Source organism: Phaenicophaeus curvirostris, chromosome 5, assembly GCF_032191515.1.
Source record: "Phaenicophaeus curvirostris isolate KB17595 chromosome 5, BPBGC_Pcur_1.0, whole genome shotgun sequence".
Taxonomy (NCBI): domain Eukaryota; kingdom Metazoa; phylum Chordata; class Aves; order Cuculiformes; family Cuculidae; genus Phaenicophaeus; species Phaenicophaeus curvirostris.
In genome coordinates this window covers 3,063,094-3,084,471 of record NC_091396.1, presented here as the reverse complement: position 1 = coordinate 3,084,471, position 21,378 = coordinate 3,063,094, and the positions used below count along the sequence as shown (strand labels likewise).

The 21,378-nt window shown below is 40.5% G+C and overlaps 1 protein-coding gene across 7 annotated transcripts in view; it reads right to left on the bottom strand.

The window, feature by feature from the left end:
• Nucleotides 1-20,966, bottom strand: part of SHANK2 (SH3 and multiple ankyrin repeat domains 2) — a 515,992-nt gene extending 495,026 nt beyond the window's left edge. For all 7 annotated transcript variants that reach the window (XR_011337489.1, XM_069857381.1, XM_069857383.1 and 4 more), the window contains exons 1-2: nucleotides 20,863-20,966; nucleotides 2,677-2,748 (exon numbers count right to left, since the gene is read on the bottom strand). The gene's annotated coding sequence lies outside the window, so the exon portion shown is untranslated. The remainder of the gene's footprint in view (nucleotides 1-2,676; nucleotides 2,749-20,862) is intronic.
• Nucleotides 20,967-21,378: the final 412 nt, after the last annotated feature.

The following is a 21,378-nucleotide window of genomic DNA, read 5'->3' as shown; positions in this document are numbered from 1 at the left end:
TTCTTCTGCTTCTCCAGGGGACATCACATTGAAAATTATCATTGACTGAATCTATAATTCTATCTATCAACAGTCCAATCAATAGTTTACAACAGAGATTCAGATAATTTCAACTTCACCAAGTTCTGGATTTGTTTATATCACCTGCAGTGATATACTTCACAAAGTATACTTTCTACCTGTTTATGTAGGTCTCAACTCAGTCACAGGTAACACAAGTCCTAAAATAAGACTTTTGGAGGACCAGAAATACTTTAAATGGATTTAGTTCTAATTGACTAGATTTCATGTTGATTGTACTCCTGTAAAACTTCATTAAGTGAATTCATTACCATTTATAATTATCACAGCCTAATCAAGATATGCAAGCTGAATATAAAAGCTCTTAAAAAAAATGAAAATCTTGATTGAATAACGCTATAAATACTCTTCATAAAAAAAAAAATCTCGAATTCCAGGAATTAACGGTTGGACTCGGTGATCCGGTGGGTCTCTTCCAACCTGGTTATTCTGTGATTCTGTGAATATTACTATCAATTTCTGCCATTACTAAAGTAGAAGTTAGTAAAAGTTCTTACTAAATGCTCCATAGGTATCGAGCAGCTGCTGATACTGGATTTCATAATCAGACACCTTTGTGATGGCCACACACAAGGGACCACATTTCCCTAGGAATGAAAGGAAGCGATGCCCAGAAATACCATGCTTGAAAGGACCCTTGGTTTTCTCCAAAACTAGGGCTGGGATGACCCTATGAGACACCCCCTTCACTTGGCTTGATTTCTTCCTATTTTGCTGCTCAAATACTTCCACGTTGTATCATAATCTGAACAATTTCTATGCAAAGCTCATTTCCTAGCAGTGCTGTTGATGCTGTCAGAGCTACCTATCCCTGCACCTCATTATAAGAGAAGAGCAACATCAAGGCAGCTCTGCTAACTGTGTAAAGCAGCTGTGCAGGAAAGGAAATAATTAAGCCCATCATGTGAACCAAATCCTTCAGGACATACCCATTAATGAGATTTACTGAACACACTTTGCTTTGCTTCTCGCAAGAATGAAGGAGGCAGAGACAGAGTGAGAAAAGCCCTCCTTTTCAGCATTAATATAAAACTAGAAATGTATTTTGTTTAATTCACACTTTTGAAGGAAAGAAGCGTTAGAAAGATTTGCCATTAGGTTTTATGCTTGCTTCACATTATCCTGTGGATTTTATTAAGTCTGTCTCACCATTTTTTTTAAACTTGCACCACCTCAAAAGTTTTTCCCATGCCTTAATAAATCTAAACTCCTCTTCCTCACCTATTTCTTCAGGCACACATAGACAGTGACTATTTCTGTCCCTTTCACAGTACTGGAAGCATCTCAGAGCTTAATTTTCTAACATGCTTTCAGTTTTACTTCATAATTTTGAAACATCTCCTGTGCACTATCACAGAAACAGTCAATATTTAAACGTCTAGTAAGGTGGAACTTCGTGTTATACTGCTCTTTCAGGTACACATCTTTTTTTAATCTTTCTCTCCTTTTTCCATTTCTACAGACTACTGCTCTAAATTAAACTACTTCATGCCACCACTACACTTTATAGCAACCCTTTTCACACGTTTGCATTAGTTTTGCATTTTCACTATATTTTCAGTGCTCATCCAAAGATACAGTTAGGACTCGACACCTTATCTCTGATCTGTGCTCATAATGTGCATTAACACAGACACTTGGAGCAGCAGGGCAAGAAAAGGCACCTTCAGTTTCCCTTCTCAGAGAAATGTGTTTTTCGGTTTTCAGATCATACAGAAGTAGCAAGATTTATCAAAGGAAACCTAATTTTAAATCACTGTTCTTTTTGTTCTAGTTCTAATTTCAAAGTTTCTATTTGTTTTGTAATGATTGGACTGGAAGCCAATAAAATAGTTCTAGTTTGAAAAACTGTTTAGCATAAAAAAATTACAAGCCTTCTCCACAGTACCACCAGAACTTTTTAAATTGTTTTAAAAGAATCACAGAAAATAGAAAGAAAAAGGAAATACGTAGAGACTAAAAGCCTTTTTGAACAGAAAACTCTGAAAAGGGAGCACATAGATAAGGTAAAAAAAACATACAAGGAACATCTTTGTGCTGCTACGACAAGAGGCTCTACACTGAATTGCTAGTCCATCAGTTCTCACCTAACTTTATGACAAGGGCATCACAGTACAAAACCCCAGAAATTCTTTCGTAATCTCACATCAGTTGCAAATTTACAGTGAATTCATTGCTCCCAGAGAAAAAAAAAAAAATAGGTGCTTTGACATGTCTAATACCAGAAGTATGATAGTGTTAGTCCACCTGCTAGTTCCTATTTAAGTTCAGTAGGAGGAAGAAAAGAGATGTTAATGTAGAGATAAAAGTTAAGAAGATCTGCCAACTGCCTTCACTACAGGCTACAGTTTAAGCTGCAAATTCCTCTGCTCTGAGCTCATTCTTGTAATCCACCCAACACTGTAAAGCAGGATGAGGAAGATTTTCCTTGTTAAGGATGAAACAGGTTTTTCAAGAATTTTTGACTACCTGTTTATTGAAACACACCTTCACTGAAACCAACAAGACACGTGGCTAAGTCTGTAACTGCAGGTTTGCCCACCTGACACGAGTAACTTACACAGTTTCTCTACAAAATTACCCTGGAATACATACCTGCCAAGATACAGAAGAGAGAAATGGTGTCAAGATGATCATCAAAATCTAGCTCGCTCTCATCTCAGATTCCTGTAAAAATACAGAAATACGTAAAGAAGATTATTGACACACGGAGCTATCCAAAATCTATAAAGCAGAAACACTCACAGCACAAAGGGGATTTTGATATGCTCGTCTGCAAGAGAGGGAGAAAGGTTATCACCTTGCACATTTCCAACATACTCATTGTGCTGTAACATAAATATTATGCAGAGTTTTGCAAGGGCAGAGCCCAATTCTACTTCACTCACTTCAGAGTGCTTCTGGCAGCACAAAGTCCCTACTAAGGAAAAAATAGGCTCTTTTGGTTATCAAGACAGACATCACATCAGGCCAGATCTGACAGAAGGTGAAAGATGCTGCTCTGCTGCTTCCCACAAACATCTTCCTTAATTTAACTCTTGACTAGATTCAAAATTTATAGCCTTCGTAGATAGGTAGAAGCCAATACTGAAGAAAGTCTTGTCTATCACATTTTTTTCCTTTTACAGATATAAATGGAAAGGAAAATCCAAATATTTCCATTGAGAAAGCAAGTTTGATGAAATTTTTACTTTTTGGTGTGCAGTATTCCATCATAAAAATAATACCAGATTACGTTATATCTGTAACTTCTAACCACATTAAGAGGCACTCTCTGTTAGACACATGAGAAGCATAAAGCAGTCATGCAGCTCCAGAAAAATAGAGAACACAACCATAAGTGACTCTGGAATTACTCAAGGATAATTCTGAGAACAGCATTGGCATTGCACCATTGATTCCAATATAAATAAAAACTGACTTCACCTCAAATTCACCCCTCCTTATTCTGTACTTTATTAGACCCTTCTAGCTATGATAGTTAATGCTAGTATGTACACGTATATTTAAACGTTTAAATACACTTTCAGTGTATTTGGTTATCAAGACGGTTATCATTTCAGGACAGATCTGACAGAAGGCATATTTAAGCCCATCCTTTATTTTAAATGAAGATAGACTTTGACATATTTTACTAAAACTAAACAAACCTATTCAAAACATTGAGTAGGAAGAAAATACTTACAAATCTGTCTCCAGCCCCAGCATAATTCTGCACAACTATTGAAGAACAGGTTAAAAAAAGGCTATTGAAGGTCATATCCCACAGTGAACTACTGTATTTTGTACCACATAAAAGCAAGGTGCATTTGAGATTGAACCTAGGTCTTGCATTTTCAGTGTGCACAATACAAATGTGATCTCCACCATTCTGAATGTCAAAAGAAAGGTAAGTAAGGGAAGATCATCAGCTGTTTCTCACAAATGAAAAACCAGAATCCATACAAGGAAAGAAGTCAGCAAATTGGTGGATGAGAAGCTCAACATGAGCCAGCAATGTGCTCTGCAGCCCAGAAAGCTAATTTTATCTGAATAACTGAGACCAGCAGGGTGAGGGAGGGGATTCTCCCAGTCTGCTCCACTCTGGGGAGACCTCACCTGGAGAACTGCATTCAGTTCCGGCGACCTCACCACAGGGAAGACATGGATCTGTTAGAACTCTGAGTCCAGGGAAGGCCACAAAGATGATATGAGGGCTGGAGCACCTCTCCTTTAAGGACAAGCTGAGAGAGCTGGGATTGTTCAGCCTAGGGAAGAGAAGGCTTTGGGGAAATTTTATAGCAGTCTTCCAGTACTTAAAGAAGCTAAAGGAAAGCTGAGGAGGGACTTCTTATCAGTGAGTGCAGGGACAGGATGCAGGGGAACAATTTTAAGATGAAAGATGGAAGACTTAGATGAGATCTTAGGAAGAATTTTTTTTAATGTGAGGGGATTGAGGCACTAGCACAGGTTGCCCAGAGAAGCTGTAAATGCTCCGTCCCTGAGATTTTCAAGACCAGGCTGGATGAGGCTCTGAGCAACCTGATCCAGTGGGAGGTGTCCCTGCCCATGGCAGGGGGGTTGGAACTGGGTGGGCTTTAAGATCCCTTCCAACCCAAACTATTCTATGATTCTAAGAGCAAAGCAAAACCAACTAACTTACATAGTGGGTTCCTTAATCTCAGAGATGGGATAGACTGCTTCAGCTTTTGAACCATCTCATTTACACGCGCCAGCTTGCTGTTTCTAAATGGTGGAAGAATTACCTGGGACTGGAAATCTCCATCACAGATTAAACTTTCCAATACTGACAAAACTTTCAAATGCTGACATATCTGCTCAACATATTCCAAAACCAAGCTTTGTTGGTTTTAGGAATGACTTATAACTTCATCAGTTTGGGATAGATACTGTTACTTACTAAAGGTACGTCCACAGCAATAGTCTGATCCGTAAGCAAATCGTAGAATGGTTGGGATTGGAAGGGACATTAAAGATCATCCAGTTCCAACCCTCGTTCCACTGGATCAGGCTGCTCAAAGCCTCATCCAACCCGGCCTTGAACACCTCCAGGGTTGGGGCATCCACGATTTCTCTGGGCAACCTGGGCCAGTGCCTAAACATATTGGAACTTTGTTGGTAAACAACCCAAAAAACAAAAGCAACATCAGTGTGAAGCATTCAGCTACCAAATGCCCCACACAAATCAAGGCTACAGAAAATCACTGCAGGGAGTTTTTGCACTTCATGTAAGAGAGTGGAGAGTGCCAGCAGTTTGTTCTGCATGGAGGGCAAAATCATCCAGTGGCATGACTCCATTTCGTATTTCAGATGCTAAATTATTTTTCACAGTATGCACCAGAGCTAACCCTAAGGATAAGAAAATCAATGCGAAAAACAGTGGTTTGCCACACATCAGGAAAAGCTCTTTAAATCAGAGTACTTTTATAATGCAAATTCATAGAAAAAAATTTTGAATGGTACCAATACTGGCTTCTTATGTGGCTGTGTGAGGTTACACAGTGAAGAAAGATATCATTGTCGGAAAAGTGAGCAAGTGCCCTATCCTCTTAACACCCTCATGCAGACAAAAATTCCTAAGTCCTCCCAGATCCTGCTTTTTACCTCTCCTCAAGCCCAGGGTCAATAGCACAGAAGGTTCCCTTCATTTCACAGAATCACAGAATAACCAGGTTGGAAGAGACCCACCGGATCATCGAGTCCAACCGTTCTTATCAAAATCCTATTTCAGAGCCTCTGACGCATCCCCAGATAAATCTCTGTGCCGTGAAATCCCACATTACTCGCACATCCCCAGCACTTCCTAACTGCAAAAGGTTTCTCTTCCAGACGTTGCTTTCACGTGTGGCTGGGCAAGAGCACAGCCGCGCACAGGCACATCCCTCAGGCGACACACCAAAGGCGACAGGCAACATGCCTTTCCCTCCATGGGAGCTCTGGCATGGATCTCTCCTGTACCTGATCACCCATTTTTATAACATTTGCAGGAACATAAAACCTTCAGAGACTTCTGGTCCCTTAAAAAAAAATCTCTAGCTGAAGTTGAGCAGTAAATTCAAAAGCCATTGGAAAGTTGGAGGGGAGGGATGAGGGCTTTGGAAAGTAGGAGGGTAGGGATGAGGTCTTTGGAAGGTAGGAGGGGAGGGATAAGGAGGGGAGAAAACACTACCAGCACAGTCACATACGTAATTTTCCCTATCAAATCAATCTAAAAAATGCTACACTAACTTCAAGCCAAACCAGAGATGAACAGTTTAGTTTTTTCCACGTGATTCAGTGCTGTACAGTGAAGAGAACTGACATTTTTGCAGTGTGCAATGTAGCAATAGTAACTCGGTTCAGGGAGCAGTATAGCTGCAGCCATGCAGTATTTATAGTTCTCTCTCCTCAGCTTCTTAGTGCTGCTCCTTTCCCCCCGGCGAATTAGCCGGGAAGCTGCCTCCCAAACACAACGCGCTGCAGCTGCTTCCACTGCTGGAGGAAAGCCTTCACTCCACCAGCGTGCTGTGGAATAAACATTCCCAAAAGGACACAGGTCAAATCTTTGGCAAATTTTAAAAGCAGAAATCTTCTGATATTTGTAAGACTTTCCACAAGTGGAATGGAAATGTCAGAATTTTCACATTCCTTCCTTTTGTGGCAATACGTACATTTAATGAATCTTCTGTACAGGAAGGTAACTATGGGCAAAGCTCAAAGTAAATTCAACTGCTGAGTAGATAAGGTACGTCTAGAAGTTCCTCAGCAGCCAAACATGCATTTATTCTGCAAGTGTTCTCACTCACACAAACACAAGTCCACAAAATTCATACAACCATGCTGGCAAACTCAAGTGAATGTTTCTGTATAACTTAACACTATCTCAATCATAGACTCATAGAACAATAGAACAGTTTGAGTTGGAAGGGACCTTAAAGATCATCTAGTTCCAAATCTCCCTGCCATTGGCAGGGACACCTCCCACTGGATCAGGTTACTCAGTGCCAGAGCAGCTCCAGTTTCTGGTTTTGAACTGGCTGCCAGCTGACCAGCCAGCTTATCTGCACAGATGTCTGCACAGAAATACTCACCTCTGTAAATTTATGAGGATGGCACAGAGAATGAATATACTGAAACGCTCAAAAACGAAGCATCTGGGATCAGACAACTAAAGGATTAGCATGTGTTAATCAATACAATTTCAAACAACGCATTTCATTAATTGATGTTTTCTGAAAACAGCCCTTACAATCTTAATGATCTCATAGCATCCTGTTTACTCTGTTTTCATGTACAAAAAAATGTCATCAACCTTGAAGACCCTCTTACTTCCATATAAGCTCACATTATTAGCAGTTTATCAAAGATAATTTATACATGGTGTCTACTAAAACATGAATACCAGAAGAGTTTATGTGACTCTAGAATACTTAACACGAGCCAGTTAGTAAAAAAAAACCTGCTAAAGCAGTTCAGTTATGATAGATGAAAGTTGTAACACTGCTGCTTTAACAGTACACTCAGATAATTTATAGAGAGCTGAAGGCATTTGCACTGTAAGGCTCCAGGCAGTCCATTAGTTTAGCAATACCCAGAGCCTCCTAGACATCTTTTGTACTAATAGATCCCAAACACACACACTGAATTCTGCACTTCTTGCCCATTTTAAACTAAGAGCTCAAATACCAAGGTAAGGACTAGGACCAAGGTTTGTGTCTCTGGCCCATATATATATGATGGATTCAAATGCTGCTTGAGGGAGACTTAATAAATAAACTTGATTTGATTCCAGCTCAGCAAAGAACAAAGCGACAAGCTGAAAAATGAACTGAGCAAGGGAAGAGCTTTGTGAGATTTTGAGAGACTGCTATCACCTAATTCTGCCATTATATAAAGCCGGAGCAAACAAAGAAAGTTATTCACAAGATTGAATCAGGAAAAGTTTGAGGAAGTGGAAAAATAGTTATTTTGTTCATCAGGAGAGACCATATTTGAGCATATACTTAAAATTCGGAACAGAAACAACTCCACGTGGACTTTTTAGTGAACTAAATATGAAGTCTACAGCTGCTTGAACGCTTACTGAAATGAATTCACATATTTCTGACTCTCTTGGTTTTTTGCTATGCTCGACTACTCTAATCATTTTTCCTCAGCAGTCTAAACATAACAGCTTAAATGCTTATGTATTGTGTGGTAGCAAAGAATGGTCTTCAGAAATGCCAGATGCTTTGCAGCTTCAGATTATTCACTACTCAGAGCAGCAAGTTCATGCTGGCAGTGAAGAACATTTATTTCTATCTAAATACAGACAATATAAATATGTACTGTAATTCCATATACATTAAAGACACAGAGAACCTCCACCGTCCCCCCACCTTGCCTCTTCAAAGACACTTCATAGAATCACCAGGTTGGAAGAGACCCACCGGATCATCGAGTCCAACCCTTCCTATCAAACACTAACCCATGCCCCTTAGCACCTCGTCCACCCGTGCCTTAAACACCTCCAGGGAAGGCGACTCAACCACCAACTTAACAGACAAGGGGAAAGGGCAGCAACGATAGTTTGAGCAACAGACTATCTTAAAATGAGACAAGCTAGCACAAAACCAGAGAAGTTCCATGCAAGTGCAGCTCCCCCTTCCCACCCAGGCACCAGACAGCTTCTGATCCCCTGGACTTGAAGGAGAAGGGAAGACAAGTTCAAAGCCATGAGCAGGACATTTATCCCACTTGTCTGAGCCGTGCTCAGAGTCACCTCACTGACCAGTTCAGCAGACCTAGATCGTTTCCATGACAGACTCTGCCTGGACTGTGCAACAGCAGAGGACTAGACAAGGGCTATTTTCACGTTTCCTAGAACTTTGTGCAATGTTCATGACCCTGCTCAGACCTGTGTTAGAGCTGACTTGATTTATTAAACCAAAATATTTAGCAACTTAAACAGTTGTTACACCTCACTTAGTAGTTTCAGCCTGCGTGCAAGCTGCAGATCTCTTTGCACCTTGGCCATGCATAATGCAGAAGGAATAGTGCATGGATAAAGTTAAGAGCAGACGTAACTCCCTTGCTTAAACTCACTGACACACTTTGTCTCTGCTCTGCGGCCACACAAATTGAGCGCCGCTGGCCAGAATATGATGAATGCTTGCATTTCAAAGCCAAAACAGGTGTGTCGTGCTGTAGCATGAACATATGAAGAAAAGTCTTCTTGTCTTGTGACAGCAAGAGCCAAGAATCCATGTTATTTGATACACAGAGCTGGATCAGGGTGAGCAAACGTGGAGTATTATAACCCATAAGTAAACTCATAAGTAAATGAGTCGTTATAAATACAAATCTATCAGGATTTGAGAAGATCCAAAATTCACAAGCTCAAAATAAACTGAATGTAACTAGCTGATCCGATTTGGGTAGAATTCAGGTGTATCATACAAATATTCCCCAATTTTAAGTAGAAAACAAGTAGTCAGGGGCTTAAAATAGGACAAGCACAGTAACAGGTAAAAACCCCTCCCAGACTCAAAATACTACTGGTCAGTACTGCTGCCCAAACAGCCTTGCATAACTTTGAATCCTACATGTCATTGTGCTGCCTTACACCAGAGATTTCCCAAGTACAGAAGCTATAGTGGTTACCCTTGGGGCAACAGCTTTCTAGATTTCCCTCCTCCTCTCATAAACTGGGACAGCTACAAATTCAGAGCACACCACTCACAGCTGCTGGCTTCTCTAGCAGATTACTTAGTGTAGGATAACCTTCATTAAAAAGGTCCCTTCAGGGAAAACACTGAAGAGCTTGTAAGATATTTAAATAGCAGTTGTGTTACAAACAGTTGGACTGACAATCACCTGAAGCAGAGCATGGTTTAACTTATATGGTGAGGATTCTTGAGATCTCTGAATATATCATCAAATAAGGAGAATTCAAATAGGAAGAGATCACATGAAGCAATTTGTTCACCTCCAATATGAACACCTCCAGGGACTGGGTGATCCATGACTTCTCCGGACAACCTCTGCCAGTGCCTCCCCACCCTCACAGAAAAAACATTTCTTCGTAAGACCTCATCTAAATCTCCACTCTTTCAGCTTAAAACCATTCCTCCTCATGCTATCCCTGCACGCCCGGATAAAGAGCCCCTCCCCAGCTTTCCTGTAGCCCCTTTCAGCACTGGAAGGTCACTATAACATCTCCCCAAAGACTTCTCTTCTGAAGGCTGAGCAAGCCCAACTCTCTCAGCCTGTCCTCATATGGGAGGTGCTCCAGCCCTCAGACCATCTTTGTGGCCTCCTCTGGACTCGCTGAAGCAGCTCCATGTCCTTCCTGTGCTGAGGACTCCAGAACTGAACACAGTATTCCTGGTGAGGTCTCACGCAAGCACACTATCCATATCTGGATGTCTTGTTAATAGTTTACATGTGACCTACTCAATGCCTACATTCAATATTTCTGAAATAAAACACTTCCACTCCAAAATACAAGCTTACGTACAAGTAGGAAAGCCACAATATATAGACTATAACATAATTCCAGACACCTGAAATTCTGAATTTATGCTAAGGAGACCAAGACTAGCATTAGATGGTGCATTTTTGCTGTCTGCTTGAGTAGGTTAAAAAAAATATTCAGTTATGGAAAGAAAAATACCTCCTTCCTATGCTTATCTAAACATAAAATGGCAATATAATTAAAGTAATAAGTATCACTGCAAATTATAAGCAATCAGTGATGAAAGAAAAATCTGTCATCCTCAATTCATGGCTTATAATTATTTCATTTCCCGAATACTGCAAAAGCCATGATAACTAATAAATAATAAAAGCTTTTCAAAAAGCCAGAAAGTGCTCACCTTGGCTGTAATTTTTCATGTAACTCATCAGCTCTGTCCAAGTTAATGAAGTCAATCTTAACTTTTGCACTGACAATTTTTACTTTTTTCTTCTATGAGAAAGTGGACAGCTTTGAAACTTAAGACTCACAGAAAGACTGGTACCTGTTTTCTGCTTATGCCTGTAACTGGATTTTGAGCCTAAACTCAAAGGAAAAACTATAAACTGCATTTGCCAAACAGAAGCAGGCTGCTCGTTTTCAGCACGTCCAGAAGGTTGTGAATGTTACCAGCTGTTGGCCAAAAAGAAAAAAGCATTTTCAAGAAATGAATTAAATCCACAGATTAACATTAGCTAAAAGGAAGAAATAGCCTCAATCTATTCAGACTAGCTGAGTACTGTATTTGTCATGCTTTCACAGCCCAGACAGCCAGGTTTTATTTACATGTTCCCTCTAAACAATCGCTGTGGCTTTGTGGAAACACTAGTTACCATTTTGGCAACAGGAGGGAAATTATTCCTCCGAGATATAAATCACAGATCACCGAGGGCAGCTGCAGCCTCTGTTTCTTTATCATTCTCTTAAAGACAAGAATTTGATTTCAAGATGGGAATGTATCAACTTCCCTGGCTGAGCTAAGTGAAGAAAAGTGAAAGATGGGAGTAATGAAAGGGAGAGAAACCGGAGTTGTGGCTGACCTGTGCAAGGACAGTCAACCTCCTCAGAAGTAAATTATTCAATTGTCAGGTCCAATGATGTGAATACATGGGCCAAGCCGTTCCCATCAGTTCAATTCATTTGCAGCACATCTAGGTTGGTTTAAAAGAACAGGATTGTTAATATTTTGGGGGGGCGGTGAGGGTCAAACATTTGCTATTATCAGAAGAAATAAACTATCATATATCACGCTAGCACTATGTAAAGGAAACAGAAATGCAAGATAAAATGCAGTATTGTATTTTAAATAATTTGATCAACCTGTCATAGACAATTAAACTCTTCCTACTAAAAATACTATGACAGCCACGTCAATAATGAAGAAAGCATTGGTGCCAATTTAAAATTTGGTTAAGGTTTAGCAAGTAAATCACCTTCCAAGCTACAAAGGTCAAGTGTTGCTGTAGAGCGATGTCAGAAAAATCATCAAGCCTAATTAATCTAATGGTGCACAGTCTCTTTTCGGTGAAAACTACAAACAAAACAAAAAAGAAAGTGAAAACCACGCATAACTTAAAAACTACTTATGTTACTTGTCAAAATATAAGTTGTTCAGCTTATCCCAGATCACCAGGGATACATTTTTCTCATTCCATTAACATAATGCAGGGAAAGATGCCCTTTAAAGGAGCAGCGTGGGAGCCTTTCCTTGTAGCAGATTCCAGGCAGACTCCTGGAGAGAGTTTGCCTCCCCAAATGGAATCGCTTGATTCAACAGGATCTGGGACGTAGCTTCCTAATCCAGCCCTAGATTTACTTATGAAATGTGATGAGCTGGAAGGGAACCAGACGAGGAAATAAAACCACAAAAAAACACAAGCCTCATAACATGCTACCAGCACAGTTTACAATGAATGAGACTTAACAGCATAAGTAGGTACAGCAAGTAGCAAAATACTCCCGTGTATTTTTTGAGCTGCCTAAATGGGATTATTGCCACATATGCTGGAGACTGTTCAACAAGATTAGACTTAGTCATTTTACAACACATGTTTATGTGCTTTAACAAAGCAGATCCGTAGAGCAGAAGCAGATCTTGGGTATCTGCACTGAAAATACATTGTCTTTTTAAATGAGTAGTTTTACTCGAGGATAGGATTCTCCTCTTTCCCTTACGAATACAGACAACAAATAAACAAGGTTCAATGAAACTGGAAGCAAAACAAATGGAAGAATACAAAAGCTTTCCACAACTCAGATTCTTTACAAATTTTGATAGCCACATGCAAGCTATGCATTAAGATCACAATCAGGTACCAATTTTGAGTCTCATTCACAGCCCCCTACCCCCAAGGAAGTCATTGTTCCCAGGCAAACAGATCTTCCCTGATAAAGGCATGGGAGAGAGGAGACTAAAACTGACAGATGTACAGGATTCTCAGTGGAGATCTCAAGCTAGATGAACATAACCCATGCCAATCAACCAATTTATGCAATGCTTGTTTATTTTGCTGGAAATACACTGAAATTTTCAAGGCAAAATAATTACAGCAGGAAGCAAAACCCCTAAGAAGGCAGCCTTGGACATTTTATGTAAAGGACACTTGACTCCAGCTGCCTTGAGTTGAGGGCCCGTGAGGCACAGCTGTGCCACGTTGACTCCCCCTCATCAAACACAACATCTCAGTGATAGTACTACCAATGTCTGCATACTATTATTGATAATAAGACATGAGTTTTGGACTGGTACATCAGCAATAAACTGGTTTTACTCTCTGTTGCACTGGTGCTGAGCTCCAGCAGGCAGCTCTGCCCCCATCGTCTCTGAACTGCATAGGATATAGAAAGAGTAAATACAATTAAAGAAAGAACAAACATTTTTCCTTAACTTTCAAACACAAGTCACACTGCTTTTTGTCATGTGTTTCTTCTATTCTCAGCTTGTTCCTTTCCCTGATTTTCTCTGCCTGTGTACAGGTTAATTAGCCTTGACCATGTCACCTAGTTTTGTTATCCACACATCTGTTTAACCCCATAAATACTGTGAAATAATAATACTAAGAAAATATATCTCCCAAAAATAAAGTATTGAAAAAGTCACATATACCTATAAAAACACACTCAGCTACTACAGATCACTAAACCAGCTCTACAAATATGTAGAAGGCTATATAGGGAATGGACCTTCCATGCAGAAAGAATAAATGTTAATGTGCCCCAAAGCAGTACATGGCCACGTAGCCTGTTAAGTGAATTCAAATATTCATATTAACAGGGTAGTTCTTTATCCCAAGAAACAGAGTATTTTGATTCGAATGCAATCTCAGACTGAAACAATCCTTCCCTTCCTCCCCCTGAAAACAGGGAATGAAACAAAGCTAATGCTGCACAGTGTCACTCTGACCTAAGCCACAATTCCAAGGTGCACCACAGACTTCAAAAGAAAGAATTAAAAAAAACAAGTACCTCAAAATATGAAGAGCACACTTGACCGTGTGGAATACAAATATACTCATTTGCCTTAAAGATGTATAAGGCTGCCATTAAGCAATTCCTTAATCTCTAGGTGACCAAGTATGCTTTTCTGGCTTTGTGGAAGAAATAAATAAAAGCAGGGAGTGCAAATGAGCTGCAAGAGCCACTATTGGAAGCAATCCACAGAGTAAGATCTGAGCAGTCTGACCTCTCTATCCTCAGGGATTCCCAAGGGAGCTCTTCCCAAGAACAGCTCTGGCTCCTATTTCCTACAGGGAAGGAATTGCTACCTGTCCATGGAGCAACATCAAATAGCAAAGCTTACATCACTCTCAGAGTGTTTCCAGCTCAACGTTCAACAAGGTCTAGGAGAGATCTGAAGGGAGGAAGGAAGCTGGCTGCAGGGAGCAGTACGATGATTACTGGGTAAGAAAATGGATGATCGAATACGAAGCTGATAAATATGAAGTGACATGGGTAAAAACAGCTCTACACACACAGCGATCAAAATTGAGCTAATTATTGCCATTCAAGACAGGCAGTATTTTGCAAATGTCAGCTTAAGCACCGCATTCACAAGAATAACTAAAATATTAGCAAAGAAATAAAAAACAAAATAAAAGATATTAAGCCACATTATAAATATGTGAAACGCAGGTTTTGGCCCTGTTCTTTCCCTGTCTTCCTCTGCTTACTCCCAGTCTTGAAATGGCTAGGATGGAACTAAAAAGGCTACAGAAAGCTGGCCGAGAAAATAGATACATAAAAAGCTAGGATGCACATGAGAAAAAAAAATGTATGGTATCTTATTGAGCCTGGGGAAAGTTTACTGAGAGGAACATACCATTATGAGCACCTGGAGAAAGCAAACAGAGTGCTTCCTACCTGCTCTAATAAAAGGAGTAAGGAACAGCAAGTCAATCTTATGAGCTCAAAACACACCATGAAGCTGAGAAGCTCACTGCCACAGGATGCCATCGGTCACTGAAGTTCAGCATTTGTTCAAAGCGCAACCAGAGAACACGTTCCTGGAGAGAAACCCTTCAACGGCTCTGAAGATACCGCACCACTGCCTCAGTGAAATCATGGGCCGCAGCTTCAGATGGGAGAAATACCACAACCACTATGCCAAAAGCATGAATCTAAGCCATCCAACGTTATTTAGACATAATCTATTTTGGCACCGTATTAACACTCCCACCTGCCATGGTTCAGGTTCGCCGTACCTCACATAGCAAGTCTTCTCCTTCTCCCTCTATCCACCTCCCACCTCCACTTCACCTTCCTCACCAGCAGTGTGATGAGTGAATCTACACAGCATCTCAACTTCAACGAGTCATTACACTTTCTTATTGACATTATGAACATCCTACCATTACAGACAATCACAGACAAATCAGAAGAAGTTAACATGGCACTGAAAAGTTGGTCTCTGAACACAAACTTGGCAGAACACTTGCATGGAAATTATAATTACTTGTTTATTAGTAGGAAACAGAAAAGTGAATGAAAGGTATTGAGGGGAAAACAATAAGGACTATGTTTATCACAGTATTTTTCAGATAAATCTTCAGAGGACTGAAATCACATGAGTATCTTGCATGCTTCATCAGTACCAAAAAGTGCAAACACAATAGTAAGCAACCTGAATTAAGTATCATCACTAAGAGCTAACAAAATCAGTTTTTAATAGCCTATTAGCATCATGATTAGCAAATTGGATATTTATGCTCATTATCTATCATTCAATTTGCAAACAATATTTTAAATAGCTTTAAACACAACATTACCTTAAAAGTCCCACCTGAAATGTAAAGTTCTCAATTAAGAGGTTACTGAATTTCCCCATAATGCTCTACCACATTACTTTTGGAGCTCCTAGATGCTTTGAAAACCTGCTATCCATCAAGACATTGTTTCATAGACAGAGAAGAAGAAAAAAACCAACAGACTCCTTTCTCCTCAAATAAAGTGCAATTCCTAAGCAGCTTCCAACAACCAAAATGCTGGCAATGCTTTGTTGCCAGCGTTGACCAAGCTTCCTCACCACACGAAGCAGAGAACTGCAAGGCTGAGGTCATTACACTTCCCAGTAAAAAAAAACAATTCAGGTGTAGTAGTCTGGGCTTAACCCTGTCTTACTCAGAGAACACTAGTGGAAATCATCTTGTGCTGTTCCAAGACTTTTACCCTTATTAAATCTCCATCCTGACACACGGTCACATGCTACAAAGCCCATACAGTATGATATCTGCTGTATAAATATGCACTTTATCTGTTTTAAACCAATTTTAACTAGAATTGTAAATTTTTAGCTGTCATGTTGCAGAACTCTATGAATGCTTAATCCACCACTCTCATGATTTTGAAAACCTCAGTTCTTTCACAACTTTCTCCTCTCCAAACTGAAATCACACCTTCTTTATTCTCCCTTTGTACCTCATCCAACTCCACTACATCCTTCATAAGATGCAGAGATATATATTATTAAATAATTACATCACCCTAAGGGTTTACATGGCAGAAAAATGCCCTCAGTCCTCTTCTCAGGACATCCTCAATCATGTCTAACACAAAGCAGATCTCTGAAAATTAAAACCAGCATTCTTTAAAATTAGAACTTGTGTATCATAATAGAAGAGGTATTGGTCTGCAATCCACCTCTCCATGGCACAGCTGACACATCCAAGACCACGAGAAAACAAGTCACATATCAGCTTCAGTTCACCGAGTAACTGTACTGCACACAGGCTACATGACCAAGCTTCAAACAAACCTCCTGAAACACAAATGCCCAGAGGCCATAACGGGACATTTTGCAGCATATCTGACCTATTCTTAAAGTCTTCCCACAAGAACCAGATACTCATCCAATACAGACTTTATAAAAACACCAAGAACTTCTACCCCTATTGACCGCACTAAATAAACTGCTTTAAACAATGTCATCAGCATTCTTGTGAGGTTTTTTGCTGCTGAAGGACCATACAGTTGTATGCACAAGATGTAATTTGATGATTCAACTGAGACTTTCAAGGTTTTGTCTGTACGTCTCTCAAACCTACAGTATTTTATTTTCATTATAATCTCAAGCCTATATAACCTAACCTCCTATTATAACGCTGTTCACCTGCTGCCCAGGGAGGTGGTTGAGTCACCTTCCCTGGAGGTGTTTAAGGGATGGGTGGACGAGGTGCTAAGGGGCATGGTTTAGTGTTTGATAGGAACGGTTGGACTCGATGATCTGGTGGGTCTCTTCCAACCTGGTTATTCTATGATTCTATGATTTGTATTTGTATTAGATACCTGTTTTAACTGTTGCTTATTGCAGGACACTCAGTGTTCCCGACAAGCCCTATAACCAGGTCTATTGCAAGTGTCCTAAAGCTACACACTACCCTTTCTCTTTGCACAGTTGAAGTCAGAATAAGCCTAGGAAGTTCAAATGATGATAATATCTGACTTTCAGCTTCATCATTCTGTGTCCTCCAGCTCCAGGACTGTTCTGCGAGGGCACCAGTCCTACTCCTTCCACCCACACCAAGCCCTGAGCGATAGCTGCCCTGTCTTTCCCACACTTGCCCAGACTGAAGGTTTTTACAGCTGCTACTTTTTAACTGCCTGTTAAACTTCTCTTGAGAGAGGGAGAAGAATTTTATTATGCCAAAGACTTAGGTAGGTAACACTTCTCTTATCACCTGGCCAACAGTGACATTTACTACAGCAATCTCCCCAGTAGCTCTGGAATGCAGTCCAGTAAATAAGAAATAAGAGGCAGAGTAGTTAAAGTTTTTTTTTCCTGGCAACAAATTAAGTGGACCTGAATGCTCTTGGTAAAACAAACTAAAATATATCTTACGTATTTCTTTTGCCATAATAAAACTTTTAAATTCCTAATCAACCAACCTAGCTCTGTTTGTAGCTTTTTTTCAGGAGTATGCCAGTAGAACTAAAATAACAATTACATTGGTAAAACTAAAAGACAGCACAAGCTCTTCTTCTGCTTCTCTGAGCTTGACTTTAAATGTACTACACAAACCCCTTCTACTTCACTAATGCCTGATTTGGGGATGCTGTCATTACCATGGCTTGAGATGCAATATTTTTTTTTTTAAAAAGGCATATAACTGACAGATGCTTACACACAATTTTATTTCCACCGGGTTTGAAACACATTTCTTTTAAATCTTTCCAAGAAACTGAAAACAACTGTTCTTAGGCCACCACAGTCTTTTCTGTTTGCAGCAACATCATCATTTTACAAGGGATGGATCACTCCTTGTAATGTGACAGATCACCTAAATTAACTCTTATTTAGGAGACCTCACTGGACTGTTCTTGGGGCAACACATTCCATCACGACTTAAGAAATCACAACAATCTTTGCAAAGGAAGAGAAGTACATACAAAGGTAATTTCAAGCATTCCAGTCAGTATTATATATTGATAGAAGTGACAATACCAACAGTATCTCCCTCCCCCTCTGAGCAGCACCAGCTGTCAGGACTCATCCAACTAAACTACTGATCGGTGCACCTAGAATATTCTTTAACTAGTCTAACTATCCTCTGAAAGCATTATAATTCAGTGAGTCTACCAGGAACTCACCACACTGTCCTTCTTAAGAAAGCCTGAATTAAAGGTGTGTCCTCATTATCAGCCAGTCCATTAATTAAATGTTCTACATCCAGAAACTAGAACAGGAATTCACACCCCCATTTCCCAGCCCACCACTTCTCCCTGGCTTTGTAGCCAGTCTCTATTGGGTAAATCCTCATCCTAACTCTGGAAAGGACATCAGGGCTACACGTTCTTTTAGCAAAACATTTTACATTAATGAACAAGTGATTTTGGTCTTCCTCACACACACAGGTGAATTAATGAAGAGATTCTGGAGAATAATTAACTGATTATCATCGGCAGAAAAAAAAAATAGCCTGTAACATTCAGTGAATAAATTGAATAAAATTCAATTATACATTCTCAGCAAGTAATCCTCAGAGTTTTAGTTCAGCTTTGTCGAGAGAAGAGAAAATGGTACCAAACAGGGCGATTTCCTCATGAGAGAAAACTTCAAGGAAACATTTAAGTTTTCAGTTGAACTTTAAAAATGGCTCCTCTTTCTCTATTTTCTGCCTTCAAAACCTACAGAAGGTTTTTACTTCAGAAACTCATTAAAAATTAATATCACATCCTCAATTGAAGGGAAGGTGGAAAAGAAACTGGACATAAGAGCATTGCTGTATACAGACACTTGGGATTAGAAATATAATTCACTGGAAACCAAAGAAACAGTGGCACACTCCAATTGAGCTCCATGGGACACAAGCCACTGTGCTACCATTGCACAGCTGTGTGCGAGGTATCACTCTCCTCAGGTCTAAAACCAAAAAATACAGTCTTATTGGGATATCATAGGTAGGGGAACAGGAGAAAGGAGTAGAATAAAAAAGTAAAATACTACCTTGGACTACTTGTAGTATAGATCTTCTAGGGACCTTGATGTATCTTCTTCCATGTGGCATTTAAGGGTTGCTTCACAACAGCTGCTTTTTGCATTAATCCTCATAATTTTGAGGTCAGCTCTGAGGTGGCGCAAGTAACTGACTTCAAAAATGCTGCTGACCCCAGCTGAGGATCTTGAAGCACATTAAACAAACACTTTTGTTCCTCAAATGTGTCTCATAGGTTTTGATGTCTAAAAATTTTGCATTGCTTTATTCTGCACATTCATTTTCCAGCTGAGTGACAACCTAAGTGACATTTGCAGGATATAAACCACAACTTCTCAAACCTGACTGTAAAAATGCTAAGGCCAGAGTAGAACCACAGAATGGCTTAGGTTGGAAGGGACCTTAAAAGATCAGCCAGGTTCAGTCCCCTGCCTTAGGCAAGGACACCTCCCACTGGATCAGGTTGCTGAAAGCCCCATCCAATCTGGCCTTGAACACCTCCAAGGAGGGGATATCCATGGCCTCTCTGGGCAACCTGTGCCAGCGCGTCACCACCCTCACAAGAGAACACGTCTTCCTGGTACCTCCTCTCAATCTCCCCTCTTTCAGCTGAAAACCATTCCCTTTCATCCTATCCCTGCACTCCCTGATCATGAGCCCCTCCCTGTCTTTCCTCTAGACCCTTTAAGTACTGGAAGGCTCCACTGACATCTCTGAGCCTTCTCTTCTCTAGGCTGAACAACCCTTGCAAAAACAAGAATTTATTAAAAGCTAAGTTATTTTATTGTATTCTTTCAAATATTTGTTTTGAAGATTGTTTGTTTGTTTATCAGGTGAACACTATGCTGATGGCAAGCTAAAGCACACTTTTCTGATTCATACAGTAGAATCATTTAAAAAATAAAAAAGGGCGTGTTTTTCTTCTGTTACTCTTTTTCAACAGATGCAAAAATGGTAGGTTCAGTTCAGTTTTGCAGGTGGTGCTCATGGTATTTGCAAAGCATAGATAACACCTCAACTACAGGCTGGTGGGCTGGTAGACATCAGAGGACAAACTGTGAAGGTGGTATTCAGAGACTATCAACAGCAGTGGGAGTCGCAGGAAACCTCAAAACTAAGATCAGACTGCAGGAGGAGAGGGACATCTGCCTCTCTGTCACCAGCTCCCATCCCTCACACTGGCAGAGGACTGTGACTGCGCAGAGGACAGCTCTGACGGGATCTCATAGTTGCAGCCAAGGGAAAGAAAGCAGAGAAAAATCAGCATCCACAGGTGTGAGACAACTTCTGTGGGCTGAAAGGCCAGGAGGGACGTTCAGTGCTGACCTTGAGATCGCTCTTCCCTCATGTGAGGAGCTTCTCCCCCATGTGTGACCTTACCTCGTGTCTGAGCGTGGAGTCATTTGTACGGTGGCTGGAACCCACAAAGGTGAGCATCGAGACCGCTTGTCTGTCCTGCTGGGCTTGGATTTTCCAGTGGGAAGTGGGGTGAATTAAAGCAGACATAACAGGGCTGGAACTGAGAAATGGGAAAAGCATTACATTTCTGTGGGCTGTTCACTTGCCAAGCAGCTTTCAGGTGCACTTTAGAGAGAAGACTGCAATGAGTGGAGCAGCCAGCCTTCCACCTGGAAGCTCCTCAGACCTTCCCCTCTCAAGCCAGAGAGTCACTGGAGCACAAATGCAGATTTTTATGAGGTACAGCAGCCAGGTCTACCATTCCTGCCAAGTGGCCACCACTGCAGGTTTAGGTGAAAGAAACTCACCCTTGAGGAGATGGCTGAATCGTAGAATCATTAAGGTTGGGAAAGACCTTTAAGATCATCCAGTCCAACCGTCAGCCCTACACCACTGTGCCTGCTAAACTATATCCCAGAGAGCCACATCTACACATTT